Below are 26925 nucleotides of genomic sequence, written 5' to 3'. Positions count from 1 at the left end.
AATTGAAAAAAAATTAAAATGGAGGATTTTGCATGATTTTTTAAAATTCTGATGTTATCAAAAACTGTGAAAATACATTTTTTAGAAGGTAAAGGAAATTGATTATGAATTGAATATTATTACATGACATTAATAAATAATTAAATTTGTAACAAGTGCTAATGTAATTGTGTTTATGTAATAAATATTTTTATTACTATTTTTGAGATTCATATTAACTTTAAAGTTGTTTGGTTTAAAGAACAAATATTAGGGGATAGATTTAAAACATGTTTTTTTTTTTAAGCTACATGATGAGTTCATAAGATTTATTGACCTTTATTCTTTTGTAAGTATTTGAAAATTTTTATAATTTAAAAATATTTATTAAATTTCCCCATAAACACTCTGTTTACTTACACCATGACCAAGTGGGATTTATTCCTGGAACGCAAGGGTAGTTCAGCATATGAAAATCAATCAATGTAATATTCATATATCACATTAGCAGAAAAAACCAAACCAAACCAGAACAAAACACATGATCATCTCAATGGATTAAGAAAGAGCATTTGACAAAATTTAACACATTTCATGATAAAGACACTCTAAAAACTAGGAATAGAAGGAAATCACCTCAACATAATAAAGGCCGTATATGAAAAACTCATAGCTAACTTCATACTCAATGATAAAAGATGGAAAACTTTTTCTCTTAATATCAAGAACAAAAGAAGAATGTTCTTCTTCAACACTTATATTCAACATAGTCCTGGAAGTCAACCTGGGCAGTTAGACAAGAAACAGAAATTTAAACATTCCAAATCAGAAAGGAAGAATTAATCTTATCTCTGTTCACAGATGACATGACATTATATGTAGAAAACCAAAACAATTACACCCCCAAAAAGAGAAAAAACGGAACTAATAAATGAACTCAGCAAAGTTATAGGATACAAAATCAACAATGAAAATTAGTTGCATTTCTGTATGCTAATGATGAACAATCAAAAAGGAAATTAAGAAAACCATTCAATTTACAATAGCGTCAAAAAGAATAAAATACTTAGGAATAAACTTAACCAAGTAGAAAAAATATTTACACTGAAATTAGAGAAACAAATTTTAAAAAGACACAAATAAATGGCGAGATGTCCCATATTCATTGATTGGGATATTCAATATTGTTAAAATGTCAACACTACCCAGAGTAAACTACAGATTCAATGCAATACCGATTAAAATCACAATGATTTTTTTTTTTGCAGAAATAGAAAAACCCATCCTAATGTTAACATGGAATTTAAAGGGACCTCAAGTAGTCAACTGGTTTTTGACAAGGATGCCAAGACTATTCAATGGGGAAAGAAACATCTTTTCAACAAGTGGTTTTGGGAGAAGTAGATGATCTACATGCATTAAGAAAGGAAGTTATGCTCTTAACATATATAAAAGTTACCTGAAAATGGATCAAAGACCTAAATGTAAAAGCTAAAACTATCAAACTCTTAGAAGAAAACATGGCAAAATTTCATGACATTGGATTTGATCATGCTTTATTGGATATGACACTGAAAGCTCAGGCAGCAAGAGAAAAAATAGGTAAGTTGGACTTCATCAAAATTTAAAACTTTTGTGCATCCAAGGACACTATCAACAGAGTGAAGATGTAATCTACAGAATAGGAGAAAATATTTGCAAATCATATACTGCATAAGGGATTGATACCAAAAATACCAAAAGATGTCCTACACCTCAGCAATAAAAAGACAGGGCAGTCCAATTAAATATAAGGGAATTGAGTGGACATTTCTCCAAAGAGGTTGTATGGGTAGTGCATGAGCATATGAGAGGATACTAAATATCACTAATCTTTAGGGAAATTCAGACTGAGAGCAGGATGGCATGTCACCTCACACACTTGGGATGGCTGTTGTTGAAACAAAACACAATGGCAGGTGTTGGCAAAGATATGCAGAAATTGGAGCCCTTGTGCTTTGCTGATGGGAATATGAAATGGTGCAGTGGCTCTGGAGGACTGTCTAGTCCTCAAAAATTGTACACCGATTGCCATGTCATCCAGCAGTTCCACTTCTGGGTATATACCCAAAAGAATTTGGAGTAGGGACTTGAACAGCCACTTGTACACCTATGTTTTGGCAGCATTTTTAACAGTAGCCAGGAGGTGGGGGTAACCTAGGTGTCTATCCAAGGAAGAAAGGATAAACAGAATATAGTTTATGCATACTGTTGACTATTGTTCAGACTTGAAAGAGAAGGAAATCCTGGCATATGCTACAGCAAGGATGAACCTTGAAGATGTTATGCTAGAAGAAGTAGGCCAGTCACAGAAGGATAAATGTTGCAACATCCCACTTGTGAGGGAATAGCTAGGGTGCTCAGGTTCATGGAGACAGATACTGTTACTTGGGGCTGTGGGGAGGAGGAAATTGGGAGTTGGTATCTAATGGGTATAGAATTTCAGTTGGGGAGCATGGAGAGGTTCTAGAGATGGATGGTGGTGATGGTTGCGCAGCAATGTGGGTACGCTTAATGCCACAGAGCTGAAGTGAAAAGAATTGTGGATTTTGCCACGATAGAAAAAAATGAAAAAGTATTAATGAAATAATATTTAATTAAAAATACACAAGATATATAAAAATAATGTGTTTACCAAAAGGCATGCATAACTTCATATTTATCCTTTCACAGTTACAAACTCAACCTTTCTCAGTAATGTCTGGTGGTAAATATGGATTGATGCTTTTCACACTCATTAATCAATAATGTAGACTCCTGTGGGGACCTCCTTGAATTTTCACATGTACAGTATTACATCAGAAACAAGCACTACTGAAAGAAAAAATGAGGAAGAAACAAAAATCTTTATCATCTGTCATGTATGCACTTACACTGGTAGCCAGCAAATTTTTCTTTAAAACTCCAAAGAGTAAATATTTTAGACTTTTCAGACCATACAGTTTTTTGTAACTACATAATTCTTCTGTTGTTGTATAAAGGCAGCCATAAACAATACATAAAGGAGTGGGCATGGCTGATTCCAAGAAAACTTTACCTACAGGAACAGTCATGGGCCAGCCCTGGGTAATTTGCTGACTGTAATCTTTACCATGTAGTAGTTTGATTGCCAAGAGCTCCAGCTTTTCTTTGTGCACTCAGCTGAAGCTAATGGCTAGAATAAATTTAACATAGGTATGCCTGTGAAGTGCACTGGGAGGCCTCCTCAATAATTGTAGCACTTATGATTGGTGTTGGAATCATCCCAGGTTTATTCCTCTTCCGTTATCTTTAACTTAAGAATTGCCATGTGATTTGCTTTGGCCAGTGAAATGTGAACAGAGTATTATGTGGATTTCCAATTGGAAAAATTGAAATACAGGTGCAACTTGCCATCTAACCTTTTGCCTACTGCAGTGGTTGTAGAATTACGTGTCCATAATGAGTCTGTATCACCCTAGATTCCTGAGTGACAGTTATAAGCAGAAAGCCACTGCAGTACCACAATAGATATGCTTAATTGGCAAGAAATAAATTGTGACTGTGTTAATCCAGTGAGATTTTGTGATTGTAAATTATCACATCATAATTTAATCCATCCTGCTTGATAGTACACTATTTGATTAATAATTGTGTAATTTTAAATTTTCATTAATTGTAAATCATGATTTGCCAATATCTGAAGCAGCGATTAAAGGAGTTTTATGTGAAAGGGCATCGACAGACTTGTATCTGCATTGTAATTAGGGATTACAATGCATATTTTATAGTGCTGAAGAATTCTGGAAATCTATGTCTTTCTGAAGCTGACCTAAGCATTATGACATAGGCTCTTTTAGCTCACAGCCCATATTTGATGTTTATTTGGAGTACCATAAATCTATATCAGTGCAATTTTTATAACTTCTGTTAAATCTTGACTATCAGTATGAAAATTAGGGATTACAATGAATATTTTATAATGCTGATTTTAATACTGAGGCATGTCAAAATAAAGTGATTTTCCTTTACACATAGAAGAAAATAAAGATGTCAGTCACATTCCTTCCCTCTGCCTACTGAGAAAGCTCATCCCAATTATAAAACATCATGCTTTTTATTACAGCTCTGTTTAACTGTATTTAAATAGAAAAACTCTAATGTATAAATTGATAAACATAACATGAATTCTAAAAATCAGGATCAAAGAATAAGTTGTATTGTGCATATTGCTAATTCATGTAGTTCATTTCATTATAATGTATACCTGACTTTATAATATTGGACTTATAACCCTTTATCATGAACATTTTAAAAATAAAATCCAAATATCTACAGCATGCCAGTTGGGTCTCTGAATTTTATGTACCTGATCATTCTGATACACAGCGTTTGTCACCTTAGTTTAATGTGCAAACAGCGCTGAGAGCATCTTATTCCATATTCCTTGCCACAGGTATAGACAAATGATGACAAGCTGTGAATCTAAAAACTGTCTTTAACGGTCTACTAGAACAGCTTGAATATTGAGAGTGAAAACATTTACTGATAAAATTTCTAACTCATGCCGCATTGGGGAATGGATGACAGAGGGAACGGACTCCTGGCAATCAGCACACACTAGAGAAAACATAAACACGGAATGTCTTTGCAACCTTTGTCACCTCCTATTTGCTTTACATTTGTCATTGGTTTTAGTGAATAGGAGCTGGGTTCCAAGAAATCTCTGCAGGTTTCTTCAACTTCTCTCGTCTCTGAGCTTCTGCAACCAACACATCTGCTTGAACCCATCAGCTGTGGTAAGTGTACATTTAGAGTCTTAAGGGAATCTGCAACTTGAGTGCAGGCAGCACCAAAGTAAAGATCCTACATGGCTTTAATACATGTATACATTTTTAAAATCCCATTTTAGGTAAATTTGTCCCTGAGATCAGTGTATGTGAAATCTCAAGTAAAGCCTTAAACATGTGCTTGAGACACTGGTGTTTCACAGACTTCAAAGGCAACAGATGTGACAATCCAGGGTGAGTCATTCAGTGCCAATTTAGTCAGAGACTGGGAATATCAATGATGTTATGCTTTAATTCGAGTAAATATATTATCTGATTTATTTTTTCTTAGCAAAGTGTCTATTCATTAATTTTTTACAGCGCTTTTATATAGTTTACTTTGGCTTTCATTTTACAGCCTCCACTCAGTTCCACAGCTACTTAGGTCAACACCATTTTCCCCAAAACTTCTTAAGTGAAGTTATTTCCTACTTTTAATACAGTTAGATGTTTTGTCACATTCTGTGTTCCATTGTGGATTCTCCAGAATATCTAAATGAATGTTTTTTTAAATTATGTATATTAACGTTCACTCTTCGTGCTATAAATTTCTGTGGGTTTTAACAGATGCACAGTATCATGTATCCACCACTACAGTATCACACAGGGTAGTTTCACTACCCTAAACAATCCTCTGTACTTCACCTATTTAACACTCCTCAGTCCCCAAGCACCTGGCAACCACTGACTTTTTAAAATTATCTCTATAGATTTGCCTTTTCCAGAGTGTCATACAATTTTTCATGATTCCTTTCAGACTGGCTCCTTTCACTTAGCAATATGCATCTATAATTTATCCATATCTTTTCATGTTTGGTACCACATTTCTTCTCATGGAATGATATCTCATTGTTGGGATGTACCACAACTGTTTATTCACACCTGTTAAAAGGAGATCTTGGTTGCCTCTGATTTTTGACAATTATGAGTAAAGCTGCTATAAATATTTGCATGAAGGTGTCTTTTAGGATCTTTATCTTTGATTTTCTATAGTTTGAAAATGATACACCTACATGTAATCTTTTGATATTTATTCTGTTGGATGTTCTCTGAGCTTCCTGGATCTGATTTGGCGACTGACACTAATTTGGGGGAAATTCTCAGTCATTATTGTTTAAAATATTTCTTCTGTTATTTTCAGTTGTCTCCTTGTGGTATTCTTATACATGTATGTTACACCTTTTGTAGTTGTCCCACAGACCTTGGATATTCTAGAGATTCTTCTGTCATGTCTAGTCTACCAATAATCCCATCAAAGGCTTTCTTCCCATCTCTGTTGCAGTGTTTTGCATTTCTAGTGTTTCTTTTGGGTTCTTTCTTAGGATTTCCATCTCTCTGCTGACATTATCCATCTGTTTTTGCATGCTGTTTATCCATTAAAGCTCTTACCATATTAATTATAGTTCTTTCAAAATCCTGGTATGATCATTCCCAATCCCTGCCATGTGTGGTTCCTTCTATCTCTTGTGTTTTCTTTGCCTTTTACTATGCCTTGTAATTTTTCTTGACAGCCAGATTTGAACAAAGAACTGCTGTAACCAGGCCGTTAGTAATGTGGTGGTAAGGTGTGGGGGGAGGGGAAGTGTTCTATAATTCTATACCTATAATTCTGTAATCTCTAATAACTAGCTCTCAGTTGTTTAGTGGGCCAGTGCCCCTGGAGCTTCACGAGTGTTTTTCAGTTTTTGTCTCTCTCCTTAGGTGAATGAGGATGGCTCAAGTGGGCTAGAGCTGTGTATTCCCCCTCTCCTATGTGGAAGGCTACAGCTGACTAGAGTTGGGTATTTCCCTTCTCCCAGGTGAGCTAGGCTCTGCTAATATCGCAGCCAGTTAGACTCCGGTTAATTAATTTCTCCTGAGCGCTGGCCTTGTTAAGTAGAACAGCCTGCTCTCTGGCGTATTTCAAAATGGTTCCTCTTCCCTTCCTGCTGCTGACAGCACAAGGGGATTTTTCTCTGACACTTACTGTGAGAATCCAGTTGAGCTCCTGGAGGTAAAACTCACTAGAGTGTGGGAGCCCCACTATGACTGGGCTCCCCTGGAGTTTTTAACCGTCAGGATTGTCCACACTGAGCCTCCAGCAATTAGACAATTCCAGTTCAGGTTTTCCTGCTCCGGCACTGGTTCCCTTGCCAGTTTCTGCCCGCCAGACTCTGCTCAGGTGAGTCATGACTCTCTGTATTCACTTGTCTGACTTTCCAGTCCTGGAGACAGCAGTTTGCACTGTGTCCTCCCCCTCTGTTATGAATTCAAGAAGAGTTGTTGATTTTCCAGTCTGTTCAGCGTTTTACTGGTTGTTAGGACAGAGTGGTGACTTCCAAGCTTCTTTCATGTAGATCAAAAACCTGAAGTCTGCAGGGGTTTTGTGAATATGTTTTAAAGTAAGTTGAGTAAACATCTAGGAACATGACTGCTGGATTGTGTGGTAAGAGTATGTTTACCTTTGTAAGCAACTGCCAACTGTCTTCCAAAGTGGCTGAACCTTTTGCATTCTCACCGTCAGTGAATGAGAGTTCCTGTTGCTCTGCATCCATGTCAGCAATTGGTATTGTTAAAATTTTGGATTTAAAATCTTTCTAATGGTTGTGTAGTGATATCTCTTTGTTGTTTTAATTTGCAGTTCCCTAATGACAAATAATTTTCAGCATATTCCTGTTTATTTGCCATTTGTATGTCCTTTTTGGTGAGGTATCCAGATATTTTGCCTTAATTTTTTTTTATTGTTGAGTTTTAAAATTTCTTTCTGTATTTTGCATACAATACCTTTATCAGACATGGGTTTTCCAAATAGCTTATCCCAATCTATGGCTTGTCTTTCTATTCCCTTAAAAGTTTACTTCAGAGCTTAGAAATTTTTAATTTTAAAAATCCAACCTACCAAGTTTTTCTTTCATGGAATGTGCTTTTGGTATTGCATCTAAAAATGTGTCACCAAGTTCAAGGTCACATAGATTGTTCCTTACTTTACTTTCATACTGGTACACTTCAGCATCTTCTTATTTGCAAACTTCCTTTTTAAGCATTGCAATTCAGTAAAAGCCCCCAAACCTGAAGATTTTTAACCTCCTAATTATCTATTCTTTAATTATTGGTTTTTCAGTCTGAACATGATGTAATCAAAATATAAAGGACTTTCTACCACAATAGTTCTATGTTTTTAAACACACTTAAGTTGTTTATAAAGCTTCTCTTCAAAGGCTTAAATATTGATATTTGAAGAGAGGTAGCAAAGAGAAAATTCACACTGCCATGTGGGAACTTTTATTTCATTATTTTGCTGTTCTAGTTTCCCATTAGTAAATTTCACTTTGGTAAATTTTTAAAACCACCACTTATTTTCTTTTCGAGTTTTATTAAGAAATAATTGACATATATTGCTGTATAAGTTTAAGGCACACAGCATGATGGTCTGAGTTACATGTATTCTGAAATGATTATCACAGTGGTTTCGGCTGATATCCATCATCTCATAGCTACAATAAAAAGAAAAGAAATAAGAAAAACATATTCTCATTGTGATAAGAACTCTTATAATTTACTCTTTTAACAACTCTCTGATATATCATACAGCAGTGTTAACTGCTATTAATTTTTTAATAAACATCTCTGTTAATTGAGATAAAGTTTAACACATTCCTGGACACAAGGTGCTGACACAACTTGGAATCCATGTGTCTTTTACATTGACTCTCATTTCCAAAGGAATTTAACATATGAAAATTCTTATACATTTTGGGTTTGATGTTTTTTAATACATTATAGACAAATAGACATAATAGATAAGTTTTGATAAAAATTGAAGAATCAAAGAAACCAGTGTATTCAGTACCCTAGAAACCTCAAACCCAAAGGAAATAGTAAACATGATCACAAAAGGAAATAATATGGAAGGAAAGCATAGGCTTTTATAAGTTGTCCTAGAATCATCTTCTCTTACATTATAACTTTAATGACTTTAAACTCATTTAATCTACATGTATTTAGTCAGCTTTTTTCAGTGATTATCGAACAATCTCTTAAATGATTTATGATTAAAATTGACTAATCTGGACAGGAAATTCTCTTTATATAATAAAAAAGTTCCATGTGAAATACTCTATTTAAATTAAGAGGAACAATTATGGAAAATTCCTACCATGTAGTGACCTGGCACAATGAAAGTACTCAAATATGTTTGCTGAATAAGTTATAAAATGATAATAAAAAGTTAGCAGAGCAAAAACAGATGAATAAATTAAATCCACATTTTTGAGCCTAGATTGACAAGATTATTAATATTTGCTTAATATCATTAGGTACTTGCTGTGTTTCGAGCTTTATTCTATTTTACATTAATTACTCCTCCCAACACCCTTTTGAGATAGTTGTACTTTATAAGAGCTTTGCCACTTCTAATAAATGTTTGCTTTCTATTTGATTCATATGTATTTCTAAATTTGACTACAAGCTTATCCATATTGAAGATACTCATACCCACTGCACTGAATTAAAGGATTTGGGTGGCTAATCAAGGACAAGACATAAGCTAGGGGGTGGCAGTAGCACACAAGGAGTTGCATTGTGGGCAGCACTTGGACAGGATGCATGTGAGGGGAGATCCCTCACAGCAGGAGACCTCTTAGACACAGCAGCCTAGGTCCACCATCCATAAAGGGGAGAGGACAAATAAATGACTGGGGAAGAGAGCTGGAGAGGAGGCTTAAGTGTCTAGGTGATGCCTGGGTCAGAGAGCTTTCAAAGCCAGCAGAGACTTGGGATCTTTAAAGGGCCATGGTTTACCTTATTTATGGCTAGTAGATGTTGGGTGCAGTTTCTTGGGGTTTGCAGAGAAGACTGGCTTCTAAATGACTAAAAATAAGCCTATTGGGGCTATATTTAAAGCAATTGGATGTGTAAGAATTTGAGTTTAGCACCAGTAGGCTTTTGAGCTAACAGTCTAGACTGCTGTGATGAAGTAAAAACATGGGGGCCACAGTAAACAGGGAACATCTTTGGCTCATTTGTATAACACCTATAAAGTAATATCTATTCATTCTTAAATATACAAAATAAAAAAAGCATACAAAAAAAGCACACATATTGCCGATTTTAAGTTGCGTGGGGTATATGTGTGTGTATATACATAGAAATGTATATATTGCATGAGCTGTATTTTCAAGCACACGCACACACACACATGCACACATAAACCCTAAAACTATTAAATATATGAAAAAAGCTTTCTACATGCACTATCAAGTTTTCCTTAGGGGATTTTTTCCTTGTGTCTTTAGGGTTTAGGCAGTGGTATTAGGCAACTAGGGATGTCATAACAAAATGCCACAGAGTGGATGACTTAAACAACAGAAATGTATTTTCTCACAGTTCTGGAGGCTAGAGGTCAAGGTGATGGCAAGTTTGGCTTCTCCCTGAGACCTCTCTCCTTGGCTTCCTGCCTTCTGTGTCTTCATATGACCTTTTATTTGGTTTCTCTTCTTCTAATAAGAACACCAGTCTTATTGGATTAGGGCCCCATCCTTATGATCTCATTTAACCTTAATTACCTCCGTAAAGTCCCTAGTTCCAAATGCAGGCACATTGGATGTTAGGACATCAATGTGTGGATTTAGGGGAGACATAATTCCATCTATAAGTACACTGTACCTCTGGATTGCAATTTTGTATGATATATGTATTTAGATATAGAGCCAATAATATATGCCCTGCACGATTTCACTATTTTAATTGCATGTGTATTATATACCACATTTTTATTTAAACTTGGACAAGAATTGCAGGTTCATTTGGCTTATGAAATTCAGTTCATTTATAACCTGTTTCACACAGCACTTCAGAACAGAAAATTAACTTTCTTAGCTGAATAAAACCAAAATGGAAACAAAATTTTAGTTCCTAAAAGAGCTTTGTAAATGATTTTGTATTGCACATTTCATTTAATTTATTCCAACCAGGATTAAAATATGTTAAATACTCTTTTTTGTTGTGAAGATATTCACAACTATGAAATGAAGTGGCCATTGTATTCTTAAGAGCTCAACATAATTAAGACTATACTTTATTGCGATCAACCAATTCCATTAAAATATCACTAGAAATGAATAAATTGAAAGGATCCTCAGCGAAATGAGAAGGAATGATTATGAGTTCCTGAAATTTGAGCTCTATGAAGGCAGCATTTTGTTGCTGTGGTTTTGTTCATCTATACAAATAGGAGCAAAATCTGGTAGCATTACATTGAAAAATAACTCTATATTAAGTTTATACTTCCCCACAAATATTTGGCAATGTTTAACGTTGTATCTTCATGCCAGGAACTTTTCTAGGACTTAGGAATAGATCTCTTAATAAAATAAACTCCCTGCCCTCATAGAACTTCATTCTAGCATAGAGACAGAAAATAATCAAACACTTCCTTTAATTTGGGTTTCCCCTTTAGAGCTAGCCAGTGACCCTGACAGAAGTTTTTAAGTATTCAATGTATAAAAGTATATCTATAATCTCTGAACTGTAAAGTTCACATACAATAATTGTACCTACAGTTGCTACATTTCAGGGCACTATCATGTTGACCTACTCTATATGACTAAAATAATCAGCAATACAGTTCAGTTGTAGTTTCTAAATGTACTAGTGGTGAACAGAGGACCAAAATGCAAGATGTCATATAAAAGAGTGGTAAAGAAATGAGTTTTTTGCTCTGTTTGACTCAGTTTTCTGCTGCATACTTACTATGATATGAGACAATGTATTCTATCTCTACAAAACTCAGGTGTTTCCTTTGTGAAATGAGAGAAATAATTAAAGGATGGCTCTGAGTATTATAGAAGATAATATGTGCATTGTACTTAACATGATACCTGGTATGTAAGATTCATTGAAATTCATGGTAGCTATTACTATTGCTAAAATGCAGATGTGTTGAAGGGGGCAAAAAGATGAGCTTTTTTTTCCATTTGGAGCAAGTTTCTTAGATTTCACAACATGGATTAATTATTTTTAAACCAAACATTCCATTAGATATGGGAAATTTCCCATGACTACTATTATGATAGTAATCACCCTAGAAAACTGATAACTTAATCTTAGCTGTTTATGTTCAGAAAAAAAAATTGAGACTACTTTGATGTATTGTTTGTGGGGAGGTTTTTAGTAATTTCAGTTTTCTTGATACATTTGTATTCTCCATGTTTTATATGTGTTATTTTTGAAAAGTAAGACTGTAATTGGAGTGGCAGTTTACAGATGAGCAAGGAAAGGAGGCAGTTAAAATAAAAGTTTTTCAATAGTAAAACCTTTATAGTGGAAAAACTGGACAAACACTACCTCAGCCAGGTGGTCAAGGTCAACATCAACAGTGCTAAGTCATGTTCATAATATGTACCCTTGATATGACATGAAAGTGTCACTTTACTTCTATAGTTTTCCTTCCCCAAAATCCCAAACTCCAGTCTAATGAGAAAACATCAGTCAACTCTCAATTTAGGAATATTCTACAAAATACCTGAACAGTTTTCAAATCTGTCAAGGTCTCCAAAATATACAAACAGCTCACATAGCTCAATATCAAAAAAGAAAAAAAAAACCAATCAAAAAATGGGCAGAAGACCTAAATAAAAATTTCTCCAAAGAAGACATACAGATGGCCAAAAGGTGCATGAAAAAATGTTCAACATTGCTAATTATCAGAGAAATGCAAATCAAAACTACAATGAGGTATCACCTCACACCAGTCAGGATGGCCATCATCAAAAAATCTACAAACAATAAATGCTGGAGAGGGTATGGAGAAAAAGGAACCATTCTACACTCTTGTTTGGAATGTAAATTGGTACAGCCACTATGGAGAACAGTATGGAGGTTTCTTAAAAAACTGAAACTGGAGTTACCATATGAGCCTGCAATCCCACTCCTGGGCATATATCCAGAGTAAACTATAATTCAAAAAGAAACAAGCACCCCGATGTTCATTGTAGAGCTATTTACAGTAATCAAGACATGGGAGCAATCTAATGTCCACTGACAGATGAATGGATAAAGAAGATATGGTATATGTACAATGGAATATTACTCAGCCATAAAAAGAATGAAATAACACCATTTGCAGCAACATGGATGGATTAAATATCATCATACTTAGTGAAGTAAGCCAGACAGAGAAAGACAGTTATCATATGATATTGTTTATATGTGGAATCTGAAAAACAAAGATACAATTGAGCTTATTTACAAATGAGAAATAGACCCATAGACATAGAAAACAAATTTATGGTTACCAAAGGGGAAAGGTGAGGAAGAGGAATAAATTAGGAGGTTGGGATTAACATATACATAGTTATATATTTTATATATAAAATAGATAACCAACAAAGACCTAGTGTATAGCACAGGGAACTATACTCAATATTTTGTAATAACCTATATGGCCAAAGAATCTGAAATATATATATATATATAAACTTCAGTTTCTGTATATATATAAACTGAATCACTGTTCAGATACTGAAACTAACATGACATTGTAAATCAACTACACTTCAATAAAATTTTTAAAAAATAAACTTTCAGGGTCATCAAAAGTCAATAAAAGTATGATAATCTGTCACAGCTAAGAGGAGCCTAAGGTGACATTACAACTAAATGTAATGTGGTATCCTCAGTGAGTTCCTGGAAGAGAGAAAAGACATTAAGTAAAAATTAAGCAAATCTGAATAAAGTTTGGAACTTGTTAATAATTATTTAATAATTAACAATTTGGGTTCATTAATTGTGACAAGTGTACCATATTAATTACGATGCTTTGATAGAGGCTACTGAATATGAACTATTTGGGAACTTTCTGTACCAGCGTCACAATTTTTCTGTAAATCTAAAACTGTTCTAAAAAATAAAGTTTACTAATAAATATATAATCAAAAAAATTTTTAATTCACATAGTTTGGATAGTTCAATGACAAATTGGTGGTACTCAAAGAAGAAGTCTTGGAAATAAACACAAAATTAAAAGTCTACTTACAAAATGGATGGAGCTATACATGTATTTTTTCTTTGTAAAAATATCAAAATTTTGGAAATATTTACACAGTCAAAATAAAGGCAAAAGAAAATAAAAGTAAAAGCAGAAGATTTTTAAGTCATATCAAATGGATACTGTTGTCTACACTTGGCCAAAATTTTGCATCAAAATTAGTATTTTTATCTTGTGATTTTCTAAATATGTAACAACTGGTAGAACTCAGACCTGGCAAATGAGAGCAGACAGTAGTAAAGAGTGCTCATAACTATATAACACCTAAATATTAGAGTGGTATTTCTAAAACAGAATGTCAGCTCAGCCCAAAGACAAAACGTTTAGATTGAGTACCTGAAGTCTTGCTATGTTACACAATGGGAAGAAAATTATGTTACAAAAACAGATACAATGCAAGTTTCCCAGACCAGATAATCTCAACAACCGTAAAGCCCTAAATCTATACCAGCCATAAACCTAAAGGAAGGAAGGAAGGAAGGAGGGAGGGAGGGGCATTACAGCTCTTCCTGGCCTCACTGCCTCGCTTGCTGTCACTTGGGACTCCCCTTGCTCTTTGACTATGAAATTTGGTATATACATCTCCTCCTTTGGATAGCTTCCTATGCATCCTTCAAGACCTGCTCAAAAATCACTTTTGCCAAGAAGTCTTTCATGAAACTACCAGAAGGAGTTAGCTGCCCCTCATCTGAGTCCCCATAGTATTGTGTTCATTTTGTCACTCCTTCAACAAACACTTAGCAATTACCTACTGTATTCCAGGCCTGTATTTGTATCTCTGTACCATCATTTCCTGAACTCTATGACAGCCATGTCTGATTCCCCTGCTAGACTCAGACTAGTGCTTGGTGGTCTCCTCCTAAAATGAATGAGAAAAAGGAATCAGCAGTTACTCCTCACGGCCTGCCTTGTTTGAGGTGTGTCTTATTATAAACCATACTTTACAAATGTGAAAAATGAGACACGAGAATGCAAGGTAACATGTCTGAGGTAATACTGCTGCAAAATTTTCTTCTTTAGCCTTTTGATGCAATGGATTTACACTGATTATTGAATGTTTAGACAGCTTTGAATACCTGGGATAATCCTAGTTGGTTATGGAGTACATTCTTTCTATACATCTTTGGATGCAGTGAGCTATAATTTTGGTTAGGATTTTTGCAGCTACCCATGAGATATATCGGACTGTAGTGTTCTTGTCTTTTTCTGGTTTTGTTATGGGGGCAATTCTGGTCTCAAAGAATGAGTGAGGAAGTGTGCCCTCTGTTTCTCTTTTCTGGAGGATACTAAAGAGATTTGGGATCATTTCTTTCTTAAATGATTGGTAGAGTTCACCAGTGAAAAAATCTGGGCCTGGTGCTTTCTCTTCTGGAAGGATAATTATTGTTTGAATTTCTGTAATAGATATGGGCCTATTAAGATGATCTGTTTCTCCTTGTGTCAGTTTTGGTATGGTGTGTCTTTCAAGCATTAGTCCATTTCATTCAAATTGTCAAATTTGGGATCATACAGTTTTTCATAATAGTCTACTATATTTTTAAATGATGGTCCCTCTTTCATTTCTGGTGTTGGTAACTTATGTCTTTATATTTATTCTTAGCCTGGCTAGAAGTTTATTGATTATATTAATGTTTTCAAAGAACCACCTTTTTGTTTCATTAATTTTCTCATTCTCTATTGATATTTCTCTATTTCTTATTTTAAGATTCATTAATATCTGCTTTAAGTTTGTTACTTCTTCTTTCTTTTGGTTTATACTGCTCTTCTTTCTCTAGTATCCTAAGGTGAAAGCTTACATTTTTGGTTTTAGATCTTTATTTTTCTAAAAAATATGCATTCAATGCTATAATTTCCCTCTAAGCATTGCTTTCACTGCATCTCATAAATTTTGATAGGTTTTATTTCAATTTTCACTAAGTTCAAGTTATTTTTAATATCTCTTAGCATTTCTTTTTTGACCCATGTGTTATTTACAAGTGTGTTGTTTGTTTAATCTCCAAATACTTTGGGATTCTCTAGCCACTTTCTGTTATTGATTTCTAGTTTATTTCCATTGTGTTCTGAGAGCATACTTTGGATGATTTCAATTCTTTTAAAATGTGTTTGAGGTGTGTTTCATGTCCCTGAATGTGATGTATCTTGGTGAATGTTCCATGTGAGCTTGAGAGGAATGTGCAGTTGACTCTTAAATAACATGGGTTTGAACTGGGCAGGTCCACTTATACCTGGATTGTTTTTAAGAAATATATAGTCAGCCCTTCAAATTCTTGGGTTTCGCATCTGTGGATTCAATCAACTTAGATTGAAATTTCCATTCATTTTACTACTTCATTTTATATGAGGGACTTGAGCATCAGCAGATTTTGGTATATGCAGGGGCTCCTGGGACCAGTCCCCCTCAGATACCAAGGGATGACTGTAATCTTCTGCTGTTGGATAAGTATTTTATAAATGTCAATTAGATACAGTTGATAATGATGGTGGTTCAGTTCAACTCTATGCTTACTGATTTTCTGTAAGCAGAATCTGTCAATTACTGATAGAGGTCTGTTGAGGTCTCCAACTATAATAATAGAGCTGTTTATTTCATCTTGCCATTCTATCTGTTTTTGCCTCACTTATTTTGGTACTTTGCTGTTATGCACATACACATTAAGGATTAAGTCTTCTTAGAAAATTGACCCCCTTATCGTTATGTAATGCCTCTCTCTATCCCTGATAATTTTCCTTGTTTGAAGTCTGCTTTGCCTGACATTAACATAGCTACTCCAGCTTTCCCTTCATTAGTGTTACTGTGGTATAGTTTTCTTCATCACTTTACTTATAATCTATGTCTTTCTTTTTAAAGTGGGTTTCTTGCAGACAACATATAGTCAGTTGTTTTTTTTATCCCCTCTGTCATTTTCTGTTTTTAATTTTTATTGTTGCATTTAATCCATTCACATTTAAAGTGATTATGTGTATAGTTGCATTAATTTCTCCCCTTTCTGTACTGTTCTATATTCATTGCACTTCTTATTTCTTATTTTTTAATATTCTACCCCTTTTCTGCCTTATCTGGTTTAATTAGGCATTTTATATGATTCTGTTTTCTCTCATTTCTTAGCAAATCACTTATACTTCTTTTTAAAAAATGATTTTAGTGGTTGCCCTAAGGATGGCAACATGTATTTAAAACATGTATTTACAACATGTATTTACAAGTCCACTTCTAAATAGGTCTATATTACTTTATGAGTGTGTAGGTACCTTAAAATATTTCATATTCATCCCTTCTAACATTGATGTCACTCATTTCACTTATCAATAAGCTATACTCATCCAATATATTGTTGCTGTTGTTAGTTTGAACACTTATATATTAAATCAAGTAAGAAAAAGAAAAAGAAAAGGGTTTATTTTACCTTTAAAATAATGCCCTTCATTTCTTTATGTAGATCTCAGTTTCTAACCTGCATCATTTTCTTTCTCTAAACTTTAAAAAAATTAAACTTCTTTAATTGAAAGGCAGATCTACTGGTGAAAATTCCTCATTTTTGTTCATTTGAGAAAGTCTTTATTTCTCCTTCATTTTTGAGGAACAATTTTCCTTAATACAGAATTCTAGCTTGGTGATTCCTTTATTTCAACATTTTAAATATTTCTCTCCACTCTCTTTTTGCTTGCATTGTTGATGACAAGAAGTCTGCTATAAATCTTATACTTCTTTCTTCATAGGTAAGGTGTTGTTTTTCTGTGTGTGTGTTTCAAGACTTTTTCTTTGATTTTCTGTAGTTTGAACACAACATGCCAGGTGAAAGTTTTTTTATTATTTATCCCACTTGGACTCCTCTGCGTCCTTGATCTATGGTTTGGTGTCTGTCATTATTTTTGAAAAATTCTTAGCTATTTTCACCTCACAAATTATATCAGTATTGTGAACTGAAATCCCATGTTTTTTATTACCAATTCATACTCTCCTCTAATAAGCCATTCATCATAGAAGACCTGCCACCTTACACCTCCTCTAGATCCACCTCTGCTGAGACCATTGCATCAAAGTGAGAACTAATCTTGAACTGATTTTTCGAATTTTCTCTTTGCACAGTGCTGAGTAGTGGGAACTTTAATTGTAACTGATCAATTTTTGTCTTTTATATAGTGTGCAGAATGTTTATTTGCACAAAACATAAATAACGTGTGTATATATATGTGCATGTATATGTTATATATATATGTGTGTGTGTACATATATATATATGTGTGTGTATGTGTGTGTGTGTGTGTGTGTATATATATATATATATATATATATATAAATGTAATGATTCCTTGCTTGGAAGGATGGAATCTAGGGCAACAAGAAAAGGGAGAGTGATACATGATCTTCCTCTTAACTTTACCTTTTTTTCTCTCCTTTTCTTATTTTACCTAAGTTATTTATTTAATTCATCTCCTGCTACAAGAAAAATGATGGAAAATCAGTCTACTGGTCATCATTTGATGCAAATAAAGAACATGAACTTAAGGTCCTATACATTTTACTGGTCCATGTGCAAGAATAGTCCAGATCTGAGCTGTGGTCCATGATGTAGAACAATGGTCCAAGTTTTCTTTATTCATCTTCATTGCAGGTCAGAAGTGGCTTCAAATGAGGGTTATGGAATAAAGAATGGTTACCATATCTCTAGGAAAAGTGCTTGGACCTGACGCAGAGATGGGGATAGGCAAAAACTTGGGTTCTTATGTTTTCTCTGGTGCAAACAGGAAGGCGTTCAGCAAGCTGACTCCCACCCTGGGGAACGTGACAAAGTAAATAGGGGCCTTCCAAGTGTGAGCTACGCCCTCCTTGCTTGAGGCGCCTCTAGACATGGGAAGCCCCAGATGTGGTTGGGACATACCTAGAACCCCAGAAACCCAGAGTCTAGCCACCACTCCATTTTCGACCTGATTCAAAGCTATCATTGCCTCTTTATTATTCTAGAGATTATAAAGAAATTATTATTCCTGATTAAAAACAGAATTATCAAATTTAAAATCATTGTGATAGCAGTAAGCAGCAAGTTATATTCCTTAGAAAATCAATGCAATGAAATACATACTTGGCATATATACATACTCAATTTTTCTCAGAATTCAGAAGAAAATAATAGAAACTAGGTGTGATGAGAAAATAGTTAAGTGAAAGAAGGTGGAAAATAAAATCCAATCTACAGAAAATTGTAACTTCATGAAACAGTCACTTTTACAAATTACAAGATTTTTTTTTAATCCAGAAAGTGACATAGTTATTTATCAGTTACTAGTTTCAGATTACTTTCAACATTTCTGAAGACACAAGTCAAGATGAAGCTGATAATTGCCCAATATTTGATCTGATAAAAACATAATGCTGCAAACGAAGGAGAAATTTCCTCTGGTGAATGGTGGACTGAGGGGGGATAAATGAAGACGTTTTCACCTCATGGGACTGAGAATGCATGAAGAAACGTTGATAAAATATTTGGTTAACTTAACCACAGATGTTCACAAACTGAGTTTTAAATAGATATTTATGGTTTTCCAAAGCAACCGAAGCAGCAGCCCATCTTCATGGGATCAGCTAGTGAGTATCAAAATTATTTAATACACTCTATCCCTTACTGTCAAAAGTGAATACTCTCAAGTGCTTGGCATTCTGTAGAATAGTGGTTAAGGAGAAACTTGAAATGTGTTTTCTCTTGTCCAGCAAGTTAACATTTTCTGTTAGGTTTCTGTTTTCTCTTGAAGGACCTACTCTTCTCCTGATGGTAAGTTATTCTCTTGAAGGACACGCTGTCCCCCCGCCCGTCCCCTCAACTACAGTAGTATGCTTTATTCAGAGATTTCTGTAGGGCACAGATATCATGATATGATAATGCAAAATACATATGTACATTTTAGTTAGCAGATGGTTGGTCTCCTTATATAGATTTTAAAATACAAATCAAAATAAAATTCAGATGGAATAAGGACTTAAATATATAGAGCATAAAATTACTGAAATAATACAGGAGATAACAAACTCTGAGCTACACAATAAAAGCAGACATAATGATTTGGTTAAACACCAAAAGCTTCAAAAAGTTTAAACAAATCTCAAAATAGAGAAATAACTTCTGCAATGCAAAATAATCAATATAGGGGCAAGAGATTTCATTAAAAAAGAAAGGTAAATATTATATTGAATAAATGCCAGGAAGAAGAAATTCAGGAAAGCAAATGTAAAAAATGTGATAAATACAACGAAATTCTCAAACTAACCAGTGTTCAACAAAACAAAATTTAAAATAAAAATAATATGAATGTTTTGTCTATATGTTTAATTCATGAAATTTGTTAAATGTAAACTATTCAAATTGATGGAAATATAAACATTGGACTAATATTCTGAATTGTTTTGGATTTTGCTTTCTATTTGATGGTAAGATTTAGAGACTTTTTCATATCTGTTTATAGATTTATAACTTTTTCAAAATACCTTCATAGCACATATTCTGGATTCTTCATAATTTATTTGTCATTCTTATGGGGATTTCGAGTTGTCCTCACTTGGTTGCTATGCCAGCAATTCTATACGAGAAAACCTTATCCATACAATTTGGTTTCGATGTGTTTTCTTAGCACTCATTAATTCTCCTGAAGAAACCTGCTCCTTTTCCCAAACTTTAATTCAGGAAACACAAGGATAGTCACCTAATTTTAGAACTTTGTTTTGTGTTATTGAGATCTGTATTGTTAATTTTATGATCTCATGGTTCTTCCTCAGTTTGGTCATATTTCCTTATGCTAGCAAAATCTTCTTTTGAGAGGTAAAAAAGTATTTTTTTATTCTTACTGAAGATGCACTTAAAATATTTTTCATTAATTTTTACTTTTGTTGTTGGCACCAAATTACTGAGAAAAGGGCAAAAGAAACAACTTTATTCAGCCATATATAATTACAAATCAGTTTGTTGATATTTAGTAATATTGGTTCTTATTATCCATTATCCTAAATTAAAATTTAGTATATTTACAGATGCTCAGAAACACTAGGAAGTTAAAATTACATATTATTTCTTTGCTTTTGAAATTACATTTGATAAGCTTTTGTATTTTTTTAAGGAACAATCTGTGTCTTCAGCACTTTTTGATGTAGCATTACATTAAGAACATTTTCCATGTTATTAAATATTTTTTGAAAGCATGTTAATACCTACAAAACATTCCATCTTATGCAAGTACCACATAATTTATCTGTGCCTTTATTACTTGATATTAAATGTGTTTCTAATTTCTTCTATCCCCAAACATTCCATAATAAGCATTCTTGCACATTAATCCTTGTTAATTGCTTTATTTCTTTAAAATAATTATTATAATGCTATATAAGTAAAGTATGCTGTGGGCACTCAAAACCATAGAGAAAACAGTACATCTAAATGTATTAGTGTTTAAGAATCATAACACATCGAGGGGGATTTTAAGTGAATGAACCTAGTGATTAATTTTAAGAACATAAAACTTGAGACAACCAGTTATTATGTGCTCCCTAATGTGAAAAATAAGAAGTGTAGCACATCAACTATGAAGAACTCTTACCAATCAAATCTGAATCAAAACTGTAGGTCCCAATCACTAATTTGTTAAAAAAGAAAAACATGAAAATCGGAGAAATATGTTAAAAATAAAACAGGAATACACACAGAAAAATGCAAAATTTTGTTAACTCTACAAGGCAAATGACCACCCACAAGGAAGGATAAACTTCATGGAAGAAAGAGAGAGGGACAACATATAGATTTAAAGATGAGAATAATCAACCAAGCTATCAATATTCTGAGCCCTGTTGGGATTCTGATTTCAATAAAACAACTTTGGAAATAAATTATGATACATCATGCAGATATATACACTGACTAGATTTTTTAATATAAAGGGTTTATTGTTAAATTTGTGGGTGGATAGCTGGAAAAGCTTTTGTCTTATTTTGTATTATTTTAGTCCTTATGCTATTTTTTCCCCGATGAAATGTTATGTTTAGGATTTTCATGTATATTTTTCAGGGGTTAAAGTAATTCTGAAGTAATCCTAAAGTAACCTTAAAGTAATCGTGTTTTGGGCAGAGCCAAAACACGATTGGACATATGTGGATAATTATTGATCTTCTCTATATTTACATATTTTTTGAGAATTTAAAATGCCACAAAAGGGAGCAACGGGAAATGAGTTTACTATTTCGGTGGGGAATAGATAATACAGTCTTGTTATATATATATATATGGTTTATCCTGAAGAGATTTGGGAAAGGAAGTGATATGATGGGATTCACAAGTGAGAGTGCACTCTTATGAACATGGACATGAATTCATCCAGGAGCAAGGAGACCATTAATACCTTCCTCAATTTCTATAATTCCAGTCCCCTCTCTGTCACACTCTTATGGGCTATAATTTCTCTACAGAATGATAAAGAAAATAAGAATGAATTAAAAATGAGATGTGAAAGCCAAAGGGATTCCTTGGTAGAGGCAAAGAAGCCCTCGTTTTGCAGCAGGAGTGCAGAGAAAGCCAAACGTGAGGCCTGAGATTTATTAGTCTGTGCGACTAACTTCAAAGGAGGTTAAACTTGGCAGATTTGTTATACCAAGGGCATTGCCCCCATTGGGAAAATCTGAAGCTTTAACACACAGAATCTAGACATGCGGATGATTGCTCCAGAAGATTTTGATTCCTCTGACTCTTCTGAACCTTCTAAGCCTGCAGAAGTGTTCCATTCCTTTTTGCTAAGAGCAGTCATCTCAATAATCCTGAAAGGCAGCAGATATACCACTCAAGATCTGCCCTCACTTTCCCTCCTGGCCACTTGGCTTATACCTAGGTTTTAAGTCACAATATCAAGCAACTTGATATTATGCCAATCATAATATTATGATATTATGAAGCCAAGCACTTGGCTTCATAAACAAAGTAGTGTAATTTAAAGATGCTGCAAACCTATCTGACATGTATCAGTAGCCATCTGGGATGTATGAGTGGCACTGTGTTAGAAGATTCTTTATCAAAGGGACTGGAACATAGAATTGGAAAGGGAAGAATTTATTTACCTGAGAATATTCTTTAGAGATAAAAGATTTAGTGTCCTGGAAAGAACCTCAGGAGATCGTACAAACTAATAAGGTGGCTCCCAGTACATGGCATGGTACACACAGTGGCCAAGCTGAGCAAAATTGAAGTGCATGAACTGCAATGTCAGATGATGGATAAAGAAATTAAAAAGTTCAGAGAAGTAGACATGCTAGAATGGATGTAATATGTACAGTCAGAAGATAAGCATGATGGTTATGTTCCTTGGGAAGGCCCAAGGACACAAAATTTATCAAGGCCATATGAATGGCCTGGTGAGACAGGAAGCAGCATCATTAAAAAGCTCAGGGGCTTCCCTGGTGGCGCAGTGGTTGAGAGTCCGCCTGCCGATGCAGGGGACACGGGTTCGTGCCCCGGTCTGGGAGGATCCCACATGCCGCGGAGCAGCTGGGCCCGTGAGCCATGGCTGCTGCGCCTGTGTGTCCGGAGCCTGTGCTCCACAACGGGAGAGGCCACAACAGTGAGAGGCCCGTGTACAGAAAAAAAAAAATTCAGTAGTGTCTCTACTTTTCATTTTAGGGCTGGAGATAGAAAATACTGTTACAGAATTTATCTAGCTGAAAACAGTGTCCATGAATGGACTTTAAAATAGTAGAGTCTAGGTGGCAGCAGTTAACTGTCAGTAACCAGGTGGTACTTAACCACATATGTTGTGATCACTAGCAAAGTTGGAGTAATAGCCCTGGGAACCAGATACACAGGGACTTAAAAGGATGGTTAATAGAATATGACCTCCCTAAGGGCAAAATAGATTGGTGGCTGACAAAGTCGCTACTCAGCTTGAACCAGCAGAAGAAATCAAGGTTTGGTGATTGGGTGTCTGAGGATAGCCACCCTAATAAATATGTCATGATTCCTTGCATAGGTTTCAGACTGGGGACCATTGTTCAGAATCAGAGCCCACTAAACAGTGGTTCCAAGTGGAACAATTGCAATACCATAGCATGTATACAAAGCAATGATTTGCTGCATTTGTCCTCAAGAAAATTATGGCCATTTACTCACTTGACTATAAATTGGGAGATGGGGATTACTCATATTTTTAGCACTGTTGGTATAGGTTATAGGGTTTCTGTGATATTGAACTACGAATACTTTGAAACATTATTGTGGCCTTCCTATATGTATGGGGGCATATGAGAGACAGGTAATAAATCACTTACATAGACCACCTGATGGTCTTTTCCCTGGACCCTGAATGTTTAATTGGTATTAACATACTTGGAAGTTAGTACAACTTCCAGATTGGGTCCTTGGTTGTAGATAACTACCAAAATAGGGAAAGCCACATGGAAGCCTCTGAAACTGTTCCTGTCATGAGAAAGTAAGTAAAAATATATAAATAAAAATTGTATCATATATGTATTATATAGAATTTAGGAGATTTATATCAGCCATGAGTTTCTAACAGATGCAAGGATGGTGGTCCTTATCATATCCCCAGTTAAGTTACCTAGCAATGATCTTGCAAAAATCAGATGGATCCTGGAAGGTGACTGTAGACCGCTGCAAGTTCAACCCAGTAGTTGCCCTGATTGAAGTTGCCATGATGGATGTGGTAACTTTGTTAGAACAGATAGAGCCTCAGGTTCTGGTATATGGACACTGTTTTGGCATATGCATTCTTTTCTATTTCAGTAAGAAAAGAGGATCAGGGAGAGTTTTTGCTCACTTCAAATGTGTAATAAACACTTGCAAATTTTGCTGTTGAGCTGTAATTCCTTTTCCTCTGCTCTAATGTAATCCAAAGGGATCTCGGACTATCTAAACATTGCAGAGCGCAGCACATGAATCCATTGCTTTCAGGATAGCATGTTAATCTCTTCAAATAGTTAGTACTATGAAGGCCTTCATGAGACACTGTTTAGAGGATGGAGTGGTCATGATGGCAGAGAGAGAGGCCAACAGCATGGATTCTCACTAACTAAGGCTAATCTAGCTACTGCTACTGCCAAATGTCCAACCTGTAAGAAAAAGAGACCAAAACCAAGCTCCAAAATTACATAATTTCTTGAGATTTACTATCTACCTGGTAACAAGTTAACTATTTTGAATAGCTTCCATCCTGAGAATATCACTGGTCTTGTCACTAGAATAAATTATTATTATATATTTCTGCCAGTGTATATGGGTTTCAAAAACATTCCTGTTCTGCTAATTGTTCTTCAAAGAAATGAGTTTTATGGAAGGTGTGATGGTTTATTTTATGCCTCAACTTGACTGGGCCACAGGGTGGCCAGATATTTGGTCAAACATTACTCTGGGTGTATCTGTGAGGATGTTTCTTTTTTTGTTTGTTTGGTTTTTTTCTTTTTAACATCTTTATTGGAGTATAATTGCTTACAAAGGTGCGTTAGTTTCTCCTTTGGAAAGCTCCTTAACATTGATCTTGGCAATGATTTTTTGGATTTGACACCAAAAACACAAGCAACAAAAGCAGAAATCAACAAGTGGGACTATATCAAACTAAAAAGCTTCTTCACAGCTAAAGAAGCAATCAACAAAATGAAAAGGCTACCTACAGAATGGGAGAAAATTTTTGCAAACCATATACAGAGTAAAGGGTTAATGTCCAAAATATATAAGGAACTCATACAACTCAATACAAAATAATCCAACTAAAAAATGGGTAGAAGAACTAAGTAGACATTTTCCTAAGAAGACACCCAAGTGGCCAACAGGTACATGAAAAGATGCTCAACATTCAATCTGGAACAATTCTTGAGTGTACAAATCCTTCACCTCCTTGATCAAACTTATTACCAAGTATTTTATTCTTTTTAATGCAATTGTAAATGAGATCGTTTTCTTAATTTCTCTTTCTGATAGGTATTATTAGTGTATAGAAACACAATTGACCTTTGTATATTGATTTTGTATCTTGCAACTTTACTGAAACTGTTTATTAGTTATAACAGTCTTTTGGTGAAGTCTATTATAAATATTATATCATATAATCTGCAAGCAGAGACAATTTAAATTATTATTTTCTGATTTGAATGCTTTTTATTTCTTTTTCTTGACTAATTGCTCTGACTAGGACTGCCAGTATTGTGTTAAATAATAGTGAGAACAGACATTCTTGTCATGTTCCTGATCTTAGAGCAATAGCTTTCAGCTTTTCATCACTGATTATGATGTTAGCTGTGGGCTTGTTATATAGGGCCTTTATTATGTTGAGATAAATTTCTTCTATATCCATTTTGTTAAGTTTCTTATTAGGAAAAAATGTTGAATTTGTCAAATGCTTTTTCTGCATCTATCAAGATAATCACAGGATTTCATCCTTTATTTTGTAATGTGGTGAATCACATTGATTAATTTGCAAGTGTTGACCCATCCTTGCATCCCAGAAGCAAAGCCCACTTGATCATGGTGTATGATCCTTTTAATGTACTGTTGAATTTGATTTACTAATATTTTATTGGGTAATTTTGCATTTATGTTCATCACATATATTGACCTGTAATTTAATTTTTTTGTATATCCTTGTCTGGCTTTTTAAATCAGGTAATGATGGCCTTGTAAGATGAGTTTCAAAGTGTTCTTTCCTCATCTATGTTTTGGAGAAGTTTGAGAGGGAATGGTATGACTTCTTATAATATTTGGTAGAATTCACCAGTGAAACCATCTGGTCCTATAACCAAAGATAGGAAATCTGAGAGGAATGAAATATTATGATAAAACATCATAGCCTAATTGAAGTTGGGAGACAAAGTCTTGGTTGCTGTGACAGTAAATTACTCTTAGTTTGAGTAAGAGCTTCTCACATACCACTATGTTCTATTTAAACATGACTAGGATTTCGGATGATCCTATGACCAGAGCTACTCATCATCACCTGGGCATAATCATATCATTAAGCCATAAAGTCAAGTGGGCACAGCAGAAGTTGACTATATAATGAAAATGATACATTCAGGATTAGGCCAAACAGTTTGAATTTGACTTCCTATCTTCTAACTGTATT

At 34.5% G+C, this 26925-nt stretch overlaps 1 long non-coding RNA gene across 1 annotated transcript in view; it reads left to right on the top strand.

The window, feature by feature from the left end:
• Window positions 1-4879: 4879 nt before the first annotated feature.
• Window positions 4880-26925, top strand: part of LOC125963355 (uncharacterized) — a 30036-nt gene continuing 7990 nt past the window's right edge. Inside the window, exons 1-2 of the long non-coding RNA XR_007475212.1 lie at window positions 4880-5000; window positions 6507-6966. This is a non-coding gene — a long non-coding RNA (uncharacterized LOC125963355). The remainder of the gene's footprint in view (window positions 5001-6506; window positions 6967-26925) is intronic.

The sequence above is a fragment of the Orcinus orca genome, unplaced genomic scaffold, assembly GCF_937001465.1.
Source record: "Orcinus orca unplaced genomic scaffold, mOrcOrc1.1 scaffold_467, whole genome shotgun sequence".
In the NCBI taxonomy this organism is placed as follows: Eukaryota; Metazoa; Chordata; class Mammalia; order Artiodactyla; family Delphinidae; genus Orcinus; species Orcinus orca.
The sequence above is the reverse complement of the archived record's forward strand: the minus strand, read 5'-3'. Positions and strand labels throughout refer to the sequence as shown.